At 45.9% G+C, this 20,411-nt stretch overlaps 1 pseudogene; it reads right to left on the bottom strand.

The window, feature by feature from the left end:
* The window catches only part of LOC125518090, a 78,197-nt pseudogene that overhangs the window by 34,027 nt on the left and 23,759 nt on the right, over nt 1-20,411 (bottom strand).

The raw sequence follows: 20,411 nt of genomic DNA, 5'->3' as shown, positions 1-20,411 counted from the left end.
AAGCATATACAGATATGGCCTCGGAACACGGAGACCGAAAGGTCGAGCGTGAATCATATAGTAGATATGATCAACATAACGATGTTCACCATTGAAAACTACTCCATCTCACGTGATGATCGGTTATGGTTTAGTTGATTTGGATCACGTGATCACTTAGAGGATTAGAGGGATGTCTATCTAAGTGGGAGTTCTTAAGTAATATGATTAAATTGAACTTAAATTTATCATGAACTTAGTCCTGGTAGTATTTTGCAAATCATGTTGTAGATCAATAGCTCGCGTTGTTGCTTCCCTGTGTTTATTTTTGATATGTTCCTAGAGAAAATTGTGTTGAAAGATGTTAGTAGCAAAGATGCGGATTGGATCCGTGATCTGAGGTTTATCCTCATTGCTGCACAGAAGAATTATGTCCTTGATGCACCGCTAGGTGACAGACCTATTGCAGGAGCAGATGCAGACGTTATGAACGTTTGGCTAGCTCAATATGATGACTACTTGATAGTTTAGTGCACCATGCTTAACGGCTTAGAATCGGGACTTCAAAGACATTTTGAACGTCATGGACCATATGAGATGTTCCAGGAATTGAAGTTAATATTTCAAGCAAATACCCGAGTTGAGAGATATGAAGTCTCCAACAAGTTCTATAGCTAAAAGATGGAGGAGAATCGCTCAACTAGTGAGCATGTGCCCAGATTGTCTGAGTACAACAATCGCTTGAATCAAGTGGGAGTTAATCTTCCAGATAAGATAGTGATTGACAGAATTCTCTAGTCACCATCACCAAGTTAGTAGAACTTCGTGATGAACTATGATATGCAAGGGATAACAGAAATGATTCCCAAGCTCTTCGCAATGCGGAAATTGACGAAGGTAGAAATCGAGAAAAACATCAAGTGTTGATGGTAGACAAGACCACTAGTTTCAAGAAAAGGGCAGACGGAAGAAGGGGAACTTCAAGAAGAACAGCAAGCAAGTTGCTGCTCAAGTGAAGAAGCCCAAGTCTGGTCCTAAGCCTGAGACTAAGTGTTTCTACTGCAAAGGGACTGGTCACTGGAAGCAGAACTACCCCAAGTGATTGGCAGATAAGAAGGATGGCAAAGTGAACATAAGTATATTTGATATACATGTTATTGATGTGTACTTTACTAGTGTTTATAGCAACCCCTCAGTATTTGATACTAGTTCAGTTGCTAAGATTAGTAACTCGAAACGGGAGTTGCAAAATAAACAGAGACTAGTTAAGGGAAAAGTGACGATGTGTGTTGGAAGTGGTTCCAAGATTGATATGATCATCATCGCACACTCCCTATACTTTCGGGATTAGTGTTGAACCTGAATAAGTGTTATTTGGTGTTTGCGTTAAGCATAAATATGATTTGATCATGTTTATTGTAATACGGTTATTCATTTAAGTAAGAGAATAGATTGTTGTTCTGTTTACATGAATAAAACCTTATATGGTTACACATCCAATGAAAATAGTTCGTTGGATCTCGATCATAGTGATACACATAATCATAATATTGAAACCAAAAGATGCAAAGTTAATAATGATAGTGCAACTTATTTGTAGCACTGCCGTTTAGGTCATATTGGTGTAAAGCGCATGAAGAAACTCCATGCTGATGGGATTTTGGAATCAATTGATTATGAATCACTTGATGCTTGCGAACCATGCCTCATGGGCAAGATGACTAAGACTCCGTTCTCCGGAGTGAGCAACTGACTTATTGGAAATAATACATACTGATGTATGCGGTCCGATGAGTGTTAAGGCTCACGGCAAGTATCGTTGTTTTCTAAACTTCACAGATGATTTGAGCAGATATGGGTATATCTACTTGATGAAACATAAGTCTGAAACATTTGAAAAGTTCAAAGAATTTCAGAGTAAAGTGGAAAATCATCGTGACAAGAAAATAAAGTTTCTACGATCTGATCGCGGAGACAAATATTTGAGTTACGAGTTTGGTCTTCAATTAAAACAATGTGGAATAGTTTCACAAACTCATGCCACATGGAACACCACAGCATAATGGTGTGTCCGAACGTCATAACCGTACTTTATTGGATATAGTGCAATCTATGATGTCTCTTACCGATCTACCACTATCGTTTTGGGGTTATGCATTAGAGACAGCTGCATTCATGTTAAATAGGGCACCATCTAAGTCCGTTGAGACGACACAATCTGAACTGTGGTTTGGCAAGAAACAAAGTTGTCGTTTCTTAAAGTTTGGGGTTGTGATGCTTATATGAAAAAGTTTCATCCTAATAAGCTCAAACCCAAATCGGAGAAATATGTCTTCATAGGATACCCAAAGGAGACTGTTGGGTACACCTTCTATCACAAATCCGAAGGCAAGACTTTTGTTGCTTAATTCGGAGTTTTTCTAGAGAAAGAGTTTCTCTTGAAAGAAGTGAGTGGGAGGAAAGTAGAACTTGATGAGGTAACTGTACCTGCTCCCTTATTGGAAAGTAGTACATCACAGAAAACTGTTTCTGCGACACTTACACCAATAAGTGAGGAAGTTAATGATAATGATCATGAAACTTCAGAACAAGATACTACTAAACCTCGTAGATCAACCAGAGTAAAGATCCGCACCAGAGTGGTACGGTAATCCTGTTCTGGAAGTCATGCTACTAGATCGTGATGAACCTACGAACTATGAAGAAGCGACGGTGAGCCCAGATTCCGCAAAGTGGCTTGAAGCCATGAAATCTGAGATGGGATCCATGTATGAGAACAAAGTATGGACTTTGGTTGACTTGCCCGATGATCGGCAAGCAATTGAGAATAAATGGATCTTTAAGAAGAAGACTGACGCTGATGGTAATGTTACTGTCTACAAATCTCGACTTGTCGCAAAAGGTTTTTGACAAGTTCAAGGGATTGACTACGATGAGACCTTCTCACCCGTAGCGATGCTTAAAGTCCGTCCGAATCATGTTAGCGATTGCCGCATTTTATGATTATGAAATTTGGCAGATGGATGTCAAAACTGCATTCCTGAATGGATTTCTGGAAGAAGAGATGTATATGATGCAACCGGAAGGTTTTGTCGATCCAAAGGGAGCTAACAAGGTGTGCAAGCTCCAGCGATCCATTTATGGACTGGTGCAAGCCTCTCGGAGTTGGAATAAACGTTTTGATAGTGTGATCAAAGCATTTGGTTTTATACAGACTTTTGGAGAAGCCTGTATTTACAAGAAAGTGAGTGGGAGCTCTGTAGCATTTCTGATATTATATGTGGATGACATATTGCTGATTGGAAATGATATAGAATTTCTGGATAGCATAAAGGGATACTTGAATAAAAGTTTTTCGATGAAAGACCTCGGTGAAGCTGCTTACATATTAGGCATTAAGATCTATAGAGATAGATCAAGATGCTTAATTGGACTTTCACAAAGCACATACCTTGACAAAATTTTGAAGAAGTTCAAAATAGATCAGTCAAAGAAAAGGTGTCTTGCCTGTGTTACAAGGTGTGAAGTTGAGTAAGACTCAAAGCCTGACCACGGCAGAAGATAGAAATAGAATGAAAGTCATTCCCTATGCCTCAACCATAGGTTCTATAAAGTATGCCATGCTATGTACCAGATCTATTGTATACCCTACACTGTGTTAAGCAAGGGAGTACAATAGTGATCTAAGAGTAGATCACTGGACAGCGGTCAAAATTATCCTTAGTGGAATAAGGAAATATTTCTCAATTATGGAGGTGACAAAAAGGTTCGTCGTAAAAAGTTACGTCAATGCAAGTTTTGACACAGATCTGGATGACTCTAAGTCTCGATCTAGATACATATTGAAAGTGGGAGCAATAAGCTAGAGTAGTTCCGTGCAGAGCATTGTTGACATAGAAATTCACAAAATACTTACGGATCTGAATGTAACAGACCCGTTGACTAAAATTATCTCACAAGCAAAACATGATCACACCTTAGTACTCTTTGGGTGTTAATCACATAGCGATGTGAACTAGATTACTGACTCTAGTAAACACTTTGGGTGTTGATCACATATCGATGTGAACTATGGGTGTTAAATCACATGGCAATGTGAACTAGATTATTGACTCTAGTGCAAGTGGGAGACTGAAGGAAATATGCCCTAGAGGCAATAATAAAGTTATTATTTATTTCCTTATAATCATGACAAATGTTTATTATTCATGCTAGAATTGTATTAACCGGAAACATAATACATGTGTGAATACGTAGACAAACAAAGTGTCACTAGTATGCCTCTACTTGACTAGCTCGTTAATCAAAGATGGTTATGTTTCCTAACCATGAACAATGAGTTGTTATTTGATTAAAAAGGTCACATCATTAATTGAATGATCTGATTGACATGACCCATTCCATTAGCTTAGCACCCGATCGTTTAGTATGTTGCTATTGCTTTCTTCATGACTTATACATGTTCCTATGACTATGAGATTATGCAACTTACGTTTACCGGAGGAACACTTTGGGTACTACCAAACGTCACAACGTAACTGGGTGATTATAAAGGAGTACTACAGGTGTCTCCAATGGTAGATGTTGGGTTGGCGTATTTCGAGATTAGGATTTGTCACTCCGATTGTCGGAGAGGTATCTCTGGGCCCTCTCGGTAATGCACATCACATAAGCCTTGCAAGCACTGCAACTAATATGTTAGTTGTGAGATGATGTATTACGGAACGAGTAAAGAGACTTGCCGGTAACGAGATTGAACTAGGTATTGGATACCGACGATCGAATCTTGGGCAAGTAACATACCGATGACAAAGGGAACAACGTATGTTGTTATGCGGTCTGACCGATAAAGATCTTCGTAGAATATGTAGGAGCCAATATGGGCATCCAGGTCCCGCTATTGGTTATTGACCGGAGACATGTCTCGGTCATGTCTACATTGTTCTCGAACCCGTAGGGTCCGCACGCTTAAGGTTACGATGACATTTATATTATGAGTTTATGCATTTTGATGTACCGAAGGTTGTTCGGAGTCCCGGATGTGATCACGGACATGACGAGGAGTCTCGAAATGGTCGATACGTAAAGATTGATATATTGGAAGCCTATGTTTGGACATCGGAAGTGTTCCGGGTGAAATCGGGATTTTACCGGAGTACCGGGAGGGTTACCGGAACCCCCCGGGAGCCATATGGGCCTTCATGGGCCTTAGTGGAAAGGAGAAAGGGGCAGCCCAAGGTGGCTGCGCCACTTCCCCCTCCCCTAGTCCTATTAGGACTAGGAGAAGGTGGCCGGCCCCCCTCTCTTCCTTCCCCTCCGAGGAATCCTAGTTGGACTAGGATTGGGGGGAGGAATCCTACTCCCAGAGGGAGTAGGACTCTCCTGCGCCTCCCCTCCTTGGCCGGCCAGCCCTCCCCCTTGGCTCCTTTATATACGGAGGCAGGGGGCACCTCTAGACACACAAGTTGATCAACGTGATCTATTCCTTAGCCGTGTGCGGTGCCCCCTGCCACCATATTCCTCGATAATACTGTAGCGGAGTTTAGGCGAAGCCCTGCTGCTGTAGTTCATCAAGATCGTCACCACGCCGTCGTGCTGACGGAACTCTTCCCCGACACTTTGCTGGATCGGAGTCCGGGGATCGTCATCGAGCTGAACGTGTGCTCGAACTCGGAGGTGCCGTAGTTTCGGTGCTTGATCGGTTGGATCGTAAAGACGTACGACTACTTCCTCTACGTTGTGTGATCGCTTCCGCAGTCGGTCTGCGTTGGTACGTAGACAGCACTCTCCCCTCTCGTTGCTATGCATCAAATGATCTTGAGTGTGTGTAGGAATTTTTTTGAAATTACTACGTTCCCCAACAGATTGTTACCTTCAAGCATGACAAACAACTTCTTGGCGAGTCCCCCGAGATAAGCCTCAAGATCGTTCTTCTTCCCCACCAACTCACTTGCCTTGTCATTCAGAGCAATCTTGTCGTTCTTCAGACGGCTGACCTCCTGATTAGCTGTGTCAAGAGCAACCTTCAGTCTGGAGTTCTCCTGTTCAAGAGTACCGACTGAAGCCAACTTTTCTTCAGCAAGCTTTGTTTTGTTCAAGGCCTCCTTCTGTGCTTCTGCAAGATCTTGATCCTTCTTCTTCAGAGCTTCTTCGAGTTTATCTGCGGCAAGTCAAGTGAAATCCACATCAAGAATGGACAAGAAAGAAAAGTCACTCGGCAAAAATGGAGAACCTCACCAGCCATACCTTTCGCTTCCTCCTGCGCCTTCTTCAAGTTCTCTTGAGCAAGCTTCAAGTCAAGGTTGAGCTGGATCTGCTTGTTCTCCAACTCGGTATAGCGAGCCACAAGTTCACAGGATTTCTGCAAAAATCAGTCGACAAACGTCCAAGATAAGTTGCTTCCGAGTAACTAAGAGACAATGATGACACTTCTAAGACTACAGCCGAATCAAAAACATTCGATAGTAGTCTCGGGGACTACACCCAGTGGGTGCACTCAGCGTGCCCCCACTGGTTTTCTAAAAAAAAGTCGACTGTCCGCGGTCGACCAGATACAGTTCCATTCGACATGGCCTGACCAGACCGAGTGAAGAAGTACAACTACAGCAACACAGTATAAAGACTACAGTCGACTGCCAGCAGTCCACCGTAGTCTCGGGGACTACACCCAGTGGGTGCACTTAGCGTGCCCCCACTCGTCCAAGAATTAGCAGACACACCCAGTGGGTGTACAGATATAAAGATCTTCGGGAAAGAGATTCTTCAAACAGCATATCGTAACAAACCAAGTGTTGAGTCGACTGACCTGGACGTTGCTCTGAAGAGCCGAACTCGCGTCATAAGCTGCTTGGCTGGCCTCCCGAGCCACTTTCACTTGTTCCATCATGATCCCCGCCTGGCGTATAGCCTCTTTCGCGGCACTTGCTTGGTCCTCAGGGACGGGGTACGTGGTGAAAAGCGAAGGAGGATTTGCAGTCGACGTCGAAGGCCGCACGCTCGTCAGAGGAACAGTGAAAGTCACAGAAGCCCGAGTGGTGTCTTCGCCATCCCGAGCTACGGCCTTAGACGCCGGAGCGGATTGGGGAGTCTTGCCAGCCAACGCCTTCATGTTCCTTCTCAGTCTCAGTGGCACGTCGTCGTCGTCATCCGGGAGGTTAATAACATGAGGAGGAGCTACAAGAAAAAGTCAATCGACCAAGAGTTGTAATAAGTATCCAGTCGGCTCAAGGCAGTACATCAGTAATCGTACCAGGGTTGGACGTAACAGCATCCTCCATCTCTTGATCGTCGTCCTTGGCGGAGAGCTCAGAAGTAGCAGCACTGCAAATCTCGAAAGTCAGTCAGTTGGCTCAATGAATCGACCAAGGATCTGTCCATGGTCGACAAAGGAAAACAGGTCCTGTTATTACCCGGAAATGGTGGGGATGGTCATCTTCATCTTGGGCAGAGCCTTGGGCGGCTTGGACGGCGTCGCACATGGGTGCTTGGGAGCCTTTTCAGTCGGCATAGGAGAAGAGGTCCGAGGGCATTTCGACGACTGCCCAACAGGAGCAGTCGCCTTACCACGTTCCTGCGCTGGATCGTGTGTAAGCTTGGATCACCTCTCCGAGCGGGGGGTTCAATTTCCTCCTCCTCCTCTTCGTTGGAGTCGACGTCGTCGTCTCCCTCTCCTTCGCCATCGGATTCCCACTCGCCTTGTTCGTCTCCGCTTTCACCTGCGCTCGCCTCCCCTTCCTCAGTCGGCTCCTGCGCCCCGTTGGGTGTCGAGTACATCTCAGTAGTTGCCTGGAAAACAACAGACAGGACAAAAGTCAATCGACCAATTCAAAGAAGACCAATGAAGAAAGCAAGATCTCAGTCAGGAGCGTAAGGTTAGACCTGGTCCACTTCGTATGTGTTGTTGAGTGGAGGAATCGTCCTGGCTCCTCGGGGGTTGTCCTTGTTCCCTGTGATGCTCGACAGCCATCCTTCCAACATCTCATCAGTGACCTCCTCCGGGTGGATCCGAGTGGTGTCTTCAAGACCCGAGTACAGCTACATCGGGTGGTCACGAGCCTGGAGCGGTTGGATGCGCCTCCGAAGGAAGACCTCCAGCAAGTCCATGCCAGTCACGCCCTCGCGGACAAGCTGAACCACTCGACCGACCAACACTTTGACTTGGGCCTTTTCTTCCGGCGTCACTTTCAGAGAAGCAGATTTTTGAGCTCGGTCCAGAGAGAAAGGGGGAAGCCCAGTCGACTGTCCTGGGGTCGCCTGGTCTTTACAGTAAAACCAGGTCGCCTGCCAACCACGGACCGACTCAGGGAAAGTGATAGATGGAAAAGAACTTTTTCCCCTCGTCTGGATCGCAAGGCCCCCGCACAGCTGGATCACCTGCGTCCTTTCATCACTCGACTTGGCCTTCTTGACCGACTGGGAACGGCAAGTGAATATGTGCTTAAAGAGTCCCCAATGGGGGCGGCAACTCAAGAAACCCTCACACAAGGAAATGAAAGCAGCCAGATACACGATAGAATTGGGAGTGAAGTGGTGGAGCTGCGCTCCGAAGAAGTTCAGAAAGCTCCGGAAAAAAGGATGAGGAGGCAGAGAAAACCCACGATCGATATGGGTGGCGAGGAGGACACACTCACCATCAAGAGGTTGGGGCTCGACTTCTCTCCCCGGGAGACACGCAGCTTCGTGAGGAATGACTCCCCCCTCAACCATATCATCGAGATCTTCCTGCCGAATCACCGACGGCATCCAGTCGCCCTGGATCCAGCCTTTGGGCAGAGTGGTCGTTGAGGAAGATCCGCCCCAAGCGGACTTCTTCCCTTTCCCCTGCACCGCCGCCTTCTTCGCGCGCTCCAGAGCGGACGTCTTGTCCTTCACCATCGTCGCCGGCAAAGCTCGAACGGGCCTGCGGTGCTAGGGTGAGAGCAGAGGTGGCGGAGGACCTTGCGGAGGGAGAAGGAAAGGAGAGAGCACACTGTTTGGAAACCCCGAGCCGGCGGCTTATAAGAGGCCGCTTCCGAGTGGCTGACTGGTAGGCCCAGGCTATCCCGCCAAATCCCGCAGCAGACGCGCGCGCAGCACATGGCGAAAAAGGTGGCGCGGAGATCGAGGTGCTTCCGCCTTATCACATCCGATTACTGCGGCCGCTCCCGTCCCGCGCGCGGGTTGCAGAACAATTCGTCAGACAGAAGATCCCTTTTTACACCATCATTCGGAACTTCACAAGAGAGGAAATTCACTCGGCGAAAGGCCTGGAATGGATCAAGGCGACTGAAAAAGATTGACAGCGTCATCCATGACGATTGATCCAAAACAAGGCACTCATGTAGCATAAGGAACCAGTCGGAAAGATCCCCAACTCTTTCCCCACTCTAACCTCGATCCATTCGGGGGCTAATGATGAAGCTATGTACCTAGGGTAGGGGCACGGACCTGTCCAAAGAGCCCTACCCAAGGACATTCCTAGAAGAAATCACCTTTCAATCGACTTGAAGATACCCACTCGACGGGTTCAAGACACTCGACCAAGAAGCTATTACTCGACCACGAAGCCAACCACTCGACTACCAGGGGATCTAAAGTCACTCCGCAAGCAAACGGTCAGTCATTAAGTAGCTTTTATGGTCATTATCGCACTTTATTAGGGGCGTTACCAGTAACGCCCAGCCTTAATGTACTTTAAACCCTGCATTACTGAGGGCAGGAGAGGGCTGGCGAACTCTATATAAGCCACCCCCTCCTCAGTATCAAGGGTTCGCACCCCTGTCATTCTCACACATATAATCCAGTAGACCGCCTCCGGGCACCGAGACGTAGGGCTTTTACTTCCTCCGAGAAGGGCCTGAACTCGTACATCTTCATGTGCTTACAGCTTCTACATAGCTAAGATCTAGCCTCTTCATACTTACCCCTCTACATCACTGTCAGACTTAGAACCACGACACTGACCACTATTCGAGTTCTACTTTCACTAGATGCCTCGCATGGTCTTCTCGTTCATCAAATGGATGTTAAGACTTCTTTCCTAAATGGAGAGTTGGACGAGGAAATTTATATGGAACAACCAGATGGGTTTGTACTAGATGGTCAGGAAGGGAAAGTGTGCAAGTTGCTGAAGTCTTTGTACGGACTTAAGCAAGCACCCAAACAGTGGCATGAGAAGTTTGAAAGAACTTTAACAGCTGCAGGCTTTGTTGTGAACGAAGCTGGCAAATGTGTGTACTATCGCCATGGTGGGGGCGAGGGAGTTATCCTATGCTTGTATGTTGATGACATACTGATTTTCGGAACAAATCTGAATGTTATTAAGGAGGTCAAGGATTTCCTATCTTGTTGTTTTGAGATGAAGGATTTAGGAGTGGCTGATGTCATTCTGAACATCAAGTTGTTGAGAGATGATGATGGTGGGATTACTTTGCTTCAATCTCACTATGTGGAAAAAATCTTGAGTCGCTTTGCCTATAGTGACTGCAAGCCCTCTCCAACACCATATGATGCAAGTGTGTTACTTCAAAAGAATCAAAGAATTGCCAGAGATCAATTGAAATATTCTCAGATTATTGGCTTGCTTATGTACTTAGCAAGTGCTACAAGACCTGACATCTCTTTTGCTGTTAGCAAACTGAGTCGGTTTGTCTCAAAACCAGGAGATGTGCATTGGAAAGCTCTAGAGAGAGTTTTGCGTTATTTGAAAGGCATTGCAAATTATGGAATTCACTACACCGGGCATCCAAAGGTGCTTGAAGGGTATAGTGACTCGAACTGGATCTCAGATGCTGATGAGATAAAGGCCACGAGCGGTTATGTATTCACTCATGGAGGTGGCGCTGTTTCTTGGAAGTCTTGCAAGCAGACCATCTTAACAAGGTCAACAATGAAAGCAGAACTCATAGCACTAGATACAGCTACGGTTGAAGCAGATTGGCTTCGCCGGCTCTTGAATGACTTGCCGGTTGTTGAGAAACCTGTACCGGGTATCCTTATAAACTGCGACAATCAAACTGTGATCACGAAAGTGAGCAGCTCAAAGGATAACATGAAGTCATCAAGACACGTTCAGAGAAGGTTAAAGTCTGTCAGGAAAATGAAAAACTCCGGAGTTATTGCGTTGGATTATATCCAAACGTCTAAAAATCTGGCAGATCCTTTTACTAAGGGTCTATCACGTAACGTGATAGATAATACATCGAGGGAGATGGGTATGAGACCCACAATATGAGTTGTTCACAATGGTAACCTATTCTTTGTGATCGGAGATCCCGTGAATTAGATGTGGAAAACAAGCTGTTGGTCAACTGAGAGAAGAGTATCCTTACTATTTACAATACCACTCCATGAAGATGCAATACTCTCCTAATCTGCATGGCAGGTTGATGTATATCTTAATGTATTCTAAGTGGCTTATTTAAGCAGAGATGTTATCCTGCAGAACATCTTTTGAAGAACACACCTATATGAGTCTGATTGTCAAACGTCGCAATCTATGAGAGTAGGGTTCTCTCTAGTAAACTCATGAAAGGTCACGAAGTATGACGCATAAGCTCCACCCGCGGGGAAGACCCACGGTAGGCACGTATCGGTCAAAGCTTTATGTGAAGCTAGATTCGCAGAAAACTTGCAGTTCAAGGCCCAGTCCACTGTTCAAGTTGCTTACTAGTGTAGCATAGAGTTCTAGGTGGAAGTTCAACTTAACAGTCTCCACTGCAGTACTGGTATATGAAACAATGTTTTGGAACCAAAGGCAAATTTCTGTGTGCCTCTGGGATCTGGTGGGGGATTGCTGAAATTTAGTCTATTTTGGGCAGCCCAATAACTATTTCAGAAATTCCTAATAAATCCTAGAGGCCCACTTAGCCCATTTGTGCAAGGCAAGGGATACTACTAAAGTTTAGTCCCACATTGCTAGTTTAGTGGGAGTTGGACCTCCTTATAAGGGAGGTTCTTTCCCCACTTGTACGAGCATGAGAATAAGAGGGATATCCACGCGCGCTCCTCCTCCGCCGCCCGCCTCGCCACGCCACGCCTCGTCACGACGCGCCGCGGGTTGCGAAAGTGGAGTTTGAATGCGAATGGTGCAGCCCTTCGGCTGGTGGCTATTCGCTTCGCCTCCGTCTCTTCGTTTTGCCTCCCGTCGCTGCCCTCTCGCCTCCTTCTCTTGCCCCTATAAAAGGGAGGTCGCTCCTCCCAGAGAGATGCACCAGAACTTCTCCTTCCTCTCGCCACCGGTTCCATTCTCTGAGCTACCGCTGTCTTCCTCATCCTGGCTTGTGGCGTGCACCGCGGGTCGGGACAGTAGGCCTCCGAAACCGCACCTCTTTGAGTCATGTACGGGAGAAGGGTGATAAGGTTTTTGGGGAGCGCTCCGCACGACTACTGACTTCTTCATCACGGACTCCGACGACTACTTCCCCGACGTCGACGACCTCATCGACGACATGGCTGGAGAGGACGTCGACCCCAAGTCCAGTGCTTCAGCTGCTGCTGTCCCGTACGTATTTATGCTCTTTCTGTTAGACGTCCTGCCACAGTTCTTTGCTCTAGTTTCTGCCCTACATGTGTTAGGTTCTACTTCATATATGCAACTTGCTATACTGTCTGCTCTAGATGTGTTTAGTTACAGTTCATATGTGAAGTTGTTGTTTACCTTCTCTTTGTCAAATCGCATGACTTGCTTTATCACTGCTATACTAGTCGTGCTCGATCTAGTATTTCTGTTAATAAAATCATTTAGTAAATTGCTCATACTTCCAACACAGAAGGCCTCCGCAAATTAACTCTCATCAACTGGTACAGAGAAGATTCAGTACAAGGCCCACAGCGTTTCGCTGGGATTTGAGAGGAATCAACAAACTCACAGCGGGCTTCCGGGTCCTAGACGTCTTCCGAGCCTCTGCCTTCATCTTCAGATGGGCCTACCTTATCTCTTGTCTCTTGTCAGTGCGGCGCTTTGCCTTGAGCGCCTGTTCCAGGTATGGCGCCGTGACATACACCACTGCTTCCTTCATGCCGTGAAGGCTTTCAGAAATCCCAACCTGCAGGTACATCGCGTGAGCAATCCATGTTATCATCCGCGGATTCTGATGTGCCGATCCATTTCTTTCATGGCTTCAGATTAAGTAGCAGTGTCGTTTAAGTGATTTCAGTATTTATTTATGCAGGAAAACAGAACAGAGCACACCGTGCTCAGTTGATTTCCCTCCATTAAGTTGATTATGAGGGTGGTACATACTACGCTAGAGGAAAGTAGAAGGCTGGCGGCTGCGGTCAGAAGTTTTGGTTACCGAATTCATGTTTTCTACGGATCTGCAGTATCAGACGGCGGCAACCGAATTCACGGGTACTAGAGATGAAGCCTGTCCGAATTCCAACTCTTGCAAACCTGAGATTATTGGCGAGTTGGCATCGGCAGTCTGCTGCTTAGCGTCAGTTAGCAGCAAACATTCAGAAATCCCCACACATACGCAGTCAAAAAACTTAACACTAAGCAGTTACAGTAAGTACTAGAGATGAAGCCACAATATTTATTTATGCCCCATCCGTCGGCGTAATTAAGCACCTCAGCTATAGTCAGGCTTTGAACCTTCTGCTGGCGGTGGGTCCAATGGGCCTCTGCTGCCCATGGTGTGCATCTTCTCGTCTCCGTCAGCGCGGAGGGCAGAGGGCAGAGGCAGGGGAACTGGCTGGGTGTGGTGAGGAAGGAGCAGAGGCACCTCATCACACAAGACACAACCCCAGGTTCGGCTTGGCAAGAGGCTCGCCGACACATACATAGCCACACTCTGATTAGATGAAGTGTGTGTGCCTGGCCTGCCTGATTAGAAGAAGTGTTCACTGGAATACTGGCTATCATTGATTCCATGGAAGAGTTAATCTGGTGATGATTAGTTGTGGACAACACAGATGAATAAATCTTCTCTAGTCTGTAGAAGTTGTATTAGGATAGTTCTCGTCAAGCTCCCAAAGGCTCCAACTCAAGGAAGGAGAACACACGAGGTCAGATTATTACTGCCATTGTTGTGCGCGTTGTAGAACTGGAACAGTCTCATCACACCAGCACTAGTACGATATTGTCGTTGCGTGGTAGAAAAATCCTTTGCTCTGATAAGTTTATCAACCTGAGAAGAAGACTTATTGCAACAGCCGACTGATTATTTACACACACAAAGGTTGGAATCAGAAGCAGTTCACCAGAAACTCGGTGGAGAAACACAAAAGTAAAGTCTTTGCAATAAAGCCATGTATTTTTCGCAAGAAAAGGGGAAGCCACATGTTTGTAACTCACTCTCCTGTGGCCAGAAGGTAAAAAAAAAAAGAAGAAAAAGAAGAACTAAAATGTTACAAAATGCTTGCAATATGCTTAACAATGCATGGGTATGACTTGCAAACTTATTGATATTGGCAGAATGGCAGGGAAATTGGGTATGTGGTAGAACATGGGAGGAGCCTTTGGAAGAAACACGTTAATATTTCCAGGAATAGCACAACTAACTTACATATGTTAGAAATAGGCCCCACGCCGTTGAAGCATCACCCCAGGCGTGCGCTCTGGCGACAAGGACGGGGACGGCGGTTGCCTCAGGCCGCGGCGCATGCAGCGCCAACCCCCAGGTCGCAGCGTGCACAGCAGTAAGATGTGGCCATGTGGGCGGATCGACCATTGCCTCCTTCATGCCGTGGAGGCTTTAAGAGATTCAGACCTGCAGGTACATCGAAGTCATCGCGTTAGCTTCACAGTGTTATCACCAGATTCGATGTGACAACATTTATTTAGACACAAGGGGGATTGGTTATTTACCAGGGTGCTCATGCTTTTGCCAATTTACTTCGCAGCTCTTCTGGATTTTCATGACGCCGTCATCCCAAAATATAGTTACTTGCGACAGAGGAGACCAAGTGGAAATACTTCCCACCTTCTCTGCATTGTCTTCCTAACTTCGGGCTTGCAATTATGCTCAAGTATTTGAGGGTTGGCAATTCCTCCAGAGCTGGACAATCCCAAATCCTCAATGACCGAAGAGCAGTGAGGCCAGACATCCCATCAGGCAACGCTTTCAGGCTGCTGCAGCCATCCACGTAGAGACTCCTCAGATTGGCCAGATTTCCTAGGTTCGAAGGCAGCATGGCTAGACTTCTGCAGTATGAAATCCTCAATTCCACTAGGGACAGAGGAAGAGTCTCCTCCTCAGACGATGAAGTGTTCCCCTTCAGGTTGTCACAACTTTTGATATCCAGAACGCGGAGACTATTCAAGCAGTGGAGCTCCTCTGTTGGCCAGCGAACAACATCGCTGCAATTGCTAATCGTCAGATTTCTCACGAACGCAAAGCATTTCCAAACCAAAAGTTGTGATCTGGACAATCCCGAGCTTCTGACTAAGTTGTTAGACCCTTCCAGAGTCAAACTCTCAAGTTTTTCAATAAGTATTTGACTTTGACTTTGCTGGGTGTCTAGAGGCAACATGGGTATGTCTTCTGGAGACCCAAGTGTTAAGCCAACGATAAATGGCCAGGAGCCCAGACGGATGCCCATAAAAACTAAATCAAGTGCAGTACTGTGAATTCCAACTATTGTCAACTTGTTGATAACGGGGATCACTGGAATACTTGCAAGCTTGGGGCAATTTTTGATCGTTCGCTCTTCAACCATCGGGAGCGTTACCAGGTTATAACCAGATGAGTGAAGTGCATCATAGGTCCTCAAACTATTTCAGAGGTGCCACGTAGGTCATCGAACTATGAAAATCGTCATTCAGGTCCTCAAAGTGCAATATGTGTGTTATATTGGTCCTCAAACTATTTCAAAGGTGTCACATAAGTCCTTAAACTATTTCAGAGGTGTCACATATATACACACTTATTACACTTCAACAATTTTTTAGGACCTAGATGACACTTATCATATTTTGAGGACCTACGTGACACCATCAAAATAGTTCAAGGACCTAGGATGCACTTCACTCGTTAATCCAAGAGACCAAAGTTTGGAGACATACTTTTGAGACTACTACAGCCATAAAGATAAAGATGGATGAGCTTTCTCAATCTTGGCATGTCTTTTGGTAACTCCCGCAACTCCTTGCAATCTATGAGCCTCAATGTTTGCAAGTTATACAACACACATATTGAATCTGGCAACTGAACAACGTCGGACCCAGAGAGGTCAAGATACCGTAACTGTTTTGCATTTATGGCCTTGCAAATGACAATTGAAGAAGGGGAGCAGTGCAATGCTCTTAGTGATGATGATACGTGTAGCAACTCAATAAAATCCTTTTCTAATCTGGTCAAAAACTAATACTGATCCTCGAATGATTCTGAAGGAACTAACAAAGTGCGGAGGTATGTTCTTCCTTTGCATAACACACTGGTTTGTTCCAATTCAGCCTTCGACATTTGCATGTGATAAACATCTTGTAATGATGCCTTTTGCTGAGCCAGTTCTTCTATACTTGCACATTCATTTGTGACATCTTTTGCTACATCATGCATTAAGTCATGCATTTTACATACTATTGTCTCATATTGTGTTTTATGCCCAAAGGAAAGATAGATAGCAGATTTTACTGCCACTTTCTTATCTTGGAGGAAGGACCTCGAAACCAGCTCATCAAAAATGAATTCTCCTTTCTGTGTTAAATCCATTGTTCCCTCTTCTTGAATATAGCCATTTGCCATCCATAGTTGGATTAACCTATCCTTTTCCATCTCATAATCCTTGGAGAAAACTGCACAGAATGCAAAACATTGCTTCATTTCAAATGGCAGGTGTTTGTAGCTTAAATTCAGTATGGGCATGATCTCATATTTTCCTCCATCATTATCCCCGATGTTACTTTCTTCGATGGCCTTCCATTCATGTACCTTTTGCTTCGAACCCAGCAATCCACCCATTATCTTGAGAGCAAGAGGCAACCCCCCACATTTACTGACAATACGCCTTCCGATGGTAACTAACTCTGCTTGCTGCTCTAAACTATTCCTAAATGCTTTGTTTGAAAACAATTCCCAAGAATCTTCTTCAGTCAGAAATACGAGCTGATGGGGCTTAACGGTGCACATTATAGAGGCTACTTGTTTGCTTCGACATGTCACCACTATAACACTTCCTTGTCCACCAACAGAACACAATAGTCGCTTCAGTTCATCCTCCCATATTCTCTTCTCTTCATTCCATATTTCCATACATCATCGAGAACAAGTAAGAATCTGTTCTGACCAATGACTTCCTCAAGTTGCTTTCGCAACAACTCAATGGCATCAGGCATGTCGCCTCTTTTATTTACAACCAACTCAATGATGGATTTCAAAAGAGCAATGGCATCAAAGTTGTCTGACACGGAGTGCCACATCTTCAACTGAAAATGTTCCTGGACCCGTTGGTCATTGTACACCATCTTAGCAAGAGTGGTCTTGCCAAGACCACCCATCCCAAAGATGGGCAACACCTACACCTTCTGCTGATCTTTCTGGTCCAGTAATTGCTTCACCACAACCATCTTATCATCATCTCTTCCAAAAAAATTTGGTACATTCATCTAGTTTTGAGTGCGTCTGCCGGCAAGGATTTTGCCGCTTCTCCCTATGGACAGAATTCTCCAGTCCGAATTTGTTCATCTCCTCAACCAATTTATTGATCTTCTTGAGGACACTCTTTAGTTTCCTGCTCATTTCAAAACGGAAGAGCAACGGGCTATGCCGCGTGATGTAGCCAAGTAACTTACGGGAAGTGGACCCACCGATCTTAGATTGGCGGCGCAGCGCCTCGTATTGAAAGTCGTCAAGCACATCATCAGCCTCGTATGCAACAGACTTGAGCTCCTTCATCCAGCTCTTGACGTAGCCATTTGTGTCGCTCCTCTCCTCGGCGTTGGCCAGTTTGCACTCGACGGCTAGCAGATGGCGCTCGAGTGTTCGGCGGTCGTCGTCGAGGCCACACATGCGAGTGACCGTCTCGATGAGTGCATCTGCAGCCTTGCCGGCCACACCGCGCACTAGAGGGAGAAGCAGCGACTCTGCCATGATCTTGCAGATCGGAGGAATAAGAAACTGCAGCATATTGAGGAATAAGGGAACAAAGGTTAAGCACTGACAGAACATGAAGAACCTTGTATCGATCCTCCTTTTATTTTACATCATTTCTTAGTTCCACGATAGCTTAGCTTGTAATAGCTCAGGGAAGAAAAACATGTAGAACAACCGAAGAAGAGCAAAACAAGTACAGAGAATGCAGCTCCTCAACAACTCCAAGAATTGAACTTGTCCAAATTGGTGAAAGAGCAATGATACTGCTGCTCGTTCCGTCGTCCCCCTGTGCAGGTCCCTCGCACCGAAAGGCTGCTATGGGATGGAGAGACGATGGAATCAAATGGAGATAATATCAACGTGTGCGTTCCCTGTCTGGTTGTTGGACAGAGGCCAGAAACAACTGGAGATAATATCAAGGAATCCATGAGCTGAGTTTTTTTTTTTGACAGTTCCGAGAGCTGAGCTTTCTTTCCGACTATGTTGAATACTTCTATAATTTTCTTAATTAAGTTTGAGTTGATCCTGCAACTTGCATATGCAAACAATTGTTTGTACCATCATCACAGACGACTCCAACCAAATAATGTTCAAACCCCGGGGCCTGCATCATTTTCCAACGTACTAGAATAAGGAAGAGCATCTGCTGGTGAAGACTGGTTCAGCAGGAATAAGCAAGACATTGTTTTCTATCTGTCACTTGTTCTATGACGTACTAGGTGGGAGGCGCGGCACATGGACCTGGTAAATTATCAGTTTCATATTTTTTGTTTTACTGTATAACTTAATTTTTTTATGTTGGATACTGCTCCAGGACAAACTGAAAACCAGAGATCGCATAACCAGAAAGATTATCTGTGGGGACAAATTGTACTATGTATGTTATGCCAAGAAAATTCTGAGAAGGTGCTAGTGCATCAATTATTTGTAAAAAAATCGAGCTATGCCGACAGCCACCGTCGGCCTAACCCGAGCTATGCCGACAGCTAGGTCCTGGCCGTCGGCGTACAATGGCCGTCGGGCTATCCCCGTCTACGCCGACAGCAGCCGTCGGCACATAACAGCCGTCGGCTTATCCCAGACTACGCCTACAGCTGCCGTCGGCATAGATGCGGGCCCGCCGACAACACTCATCACGGCCGGCTAACGACGTCAAATCTATGCCGACGGCCGTGACGGGTGGCCGTCGGCATAGATACGGGTGACACGTCACCGATCCAGAGCGCACCGACCAGGACCTATGCCGACGGCAGCCGTCGGCATAGCTGACACGTCATCGATCCGTGGCGCTGTCCATCTGCCCTGGCCGCAGTTTGCCGTCGGCATAGTTTTTTTTTCTTTTTTTCTTTTTCCCATATAGTATTATTATTATTATTAAGCATACAGTATGTGTTAATAAGCATATATATAGATTGTGTTAATAAGCATACATATAGTATGTGTTAATAAGCATATAGTATGTTAATAAGCATATAGTATGTGTTAATAAGCATACATATAGTTTTTTTTTCTTTTTCTTCACTGTTTTCTTTATTATTATTATTTAACTAACTTACATACAGTATGTGTTAATAAGCATACATACATTATTTTTCGGTTCTGTACAGAGCGGTGTGACCCCCCTCACGAACTGTGCCGCCGCCAGCCGGCAACTGGAATGGGGAACAACCGCATCAGGTCTATACGAAGGGGACTTTGCTCCAAGTGTTCATATATATCGGATGACCTACCACAATCAGATGCACTAGTAGAAAACAGGGCTATGGTCCAGGCCGGCTCAGCCCATTAGTCCCGGTTCAGTGTAGAACCGGGACTAATGTGGGCATTGGTCCTGGTTCGTGAGCCCAGGGGGCCGGCCGGGCCACGTGGGCCATTGGTCCCGGTTCGTCTGGACCTTTTGGTCCCGGTTGGTGGGACGAACTGGGACCAATGGGCCTCGCTCCTGGCCCACCACCATTGGTCCCGGTTGGTGGCCTGAACCGGGACCAAAGGCTCCCCTTTAGTCCCGGTTCTTGCCACAAACCGGGACCAATGAGGTGCCTATATATACCCTCGCCCGCGAGCAGAGCACTCCAGTGCTCTGTTTTTCTCTGGCCGGCGAGGGGAGGGGTTTGTGGTGCTCTAGCTCACCTCCTATGCACATGAGGTGTTCGATGGAATGCCCGAGCCACACTACTTAAACTTTCTCCTCTCGAAGCTCGACCTCCAAGCTCCATTTTCCTCGAGATTTGTCTAGATTTAGCGGTCCGTCACGCCCCGTCCCCGTCTTCACCGCCGTCGATCACCCGCGCTGATCTCATCACCGACACCACCGTGGTGAGCCTCTTGTTCTTATCTTCTTTCTGAAAGGAAAAATATTCTTACTTGTCTGTTTAGATAGATACTTGTATCATTTTCTTACATTTATTATTGCATCTT

Source organism: Triticum urartu, chromosome 7, assembly GCF_003073215.2.
Source record: "Triticum urartu cultivar G1812 chromosome 7, Tu2.1, whole genome shotgun sequence".
NCBI lineage: Eukaryota > Viridiplantae > Streptophyta > Magnoliopsida > Poales > Poaceae > Triticum > Triticum urartu.
This window is presented reverse-complemented; position numbering and strand designations above follow the sequence as displayed.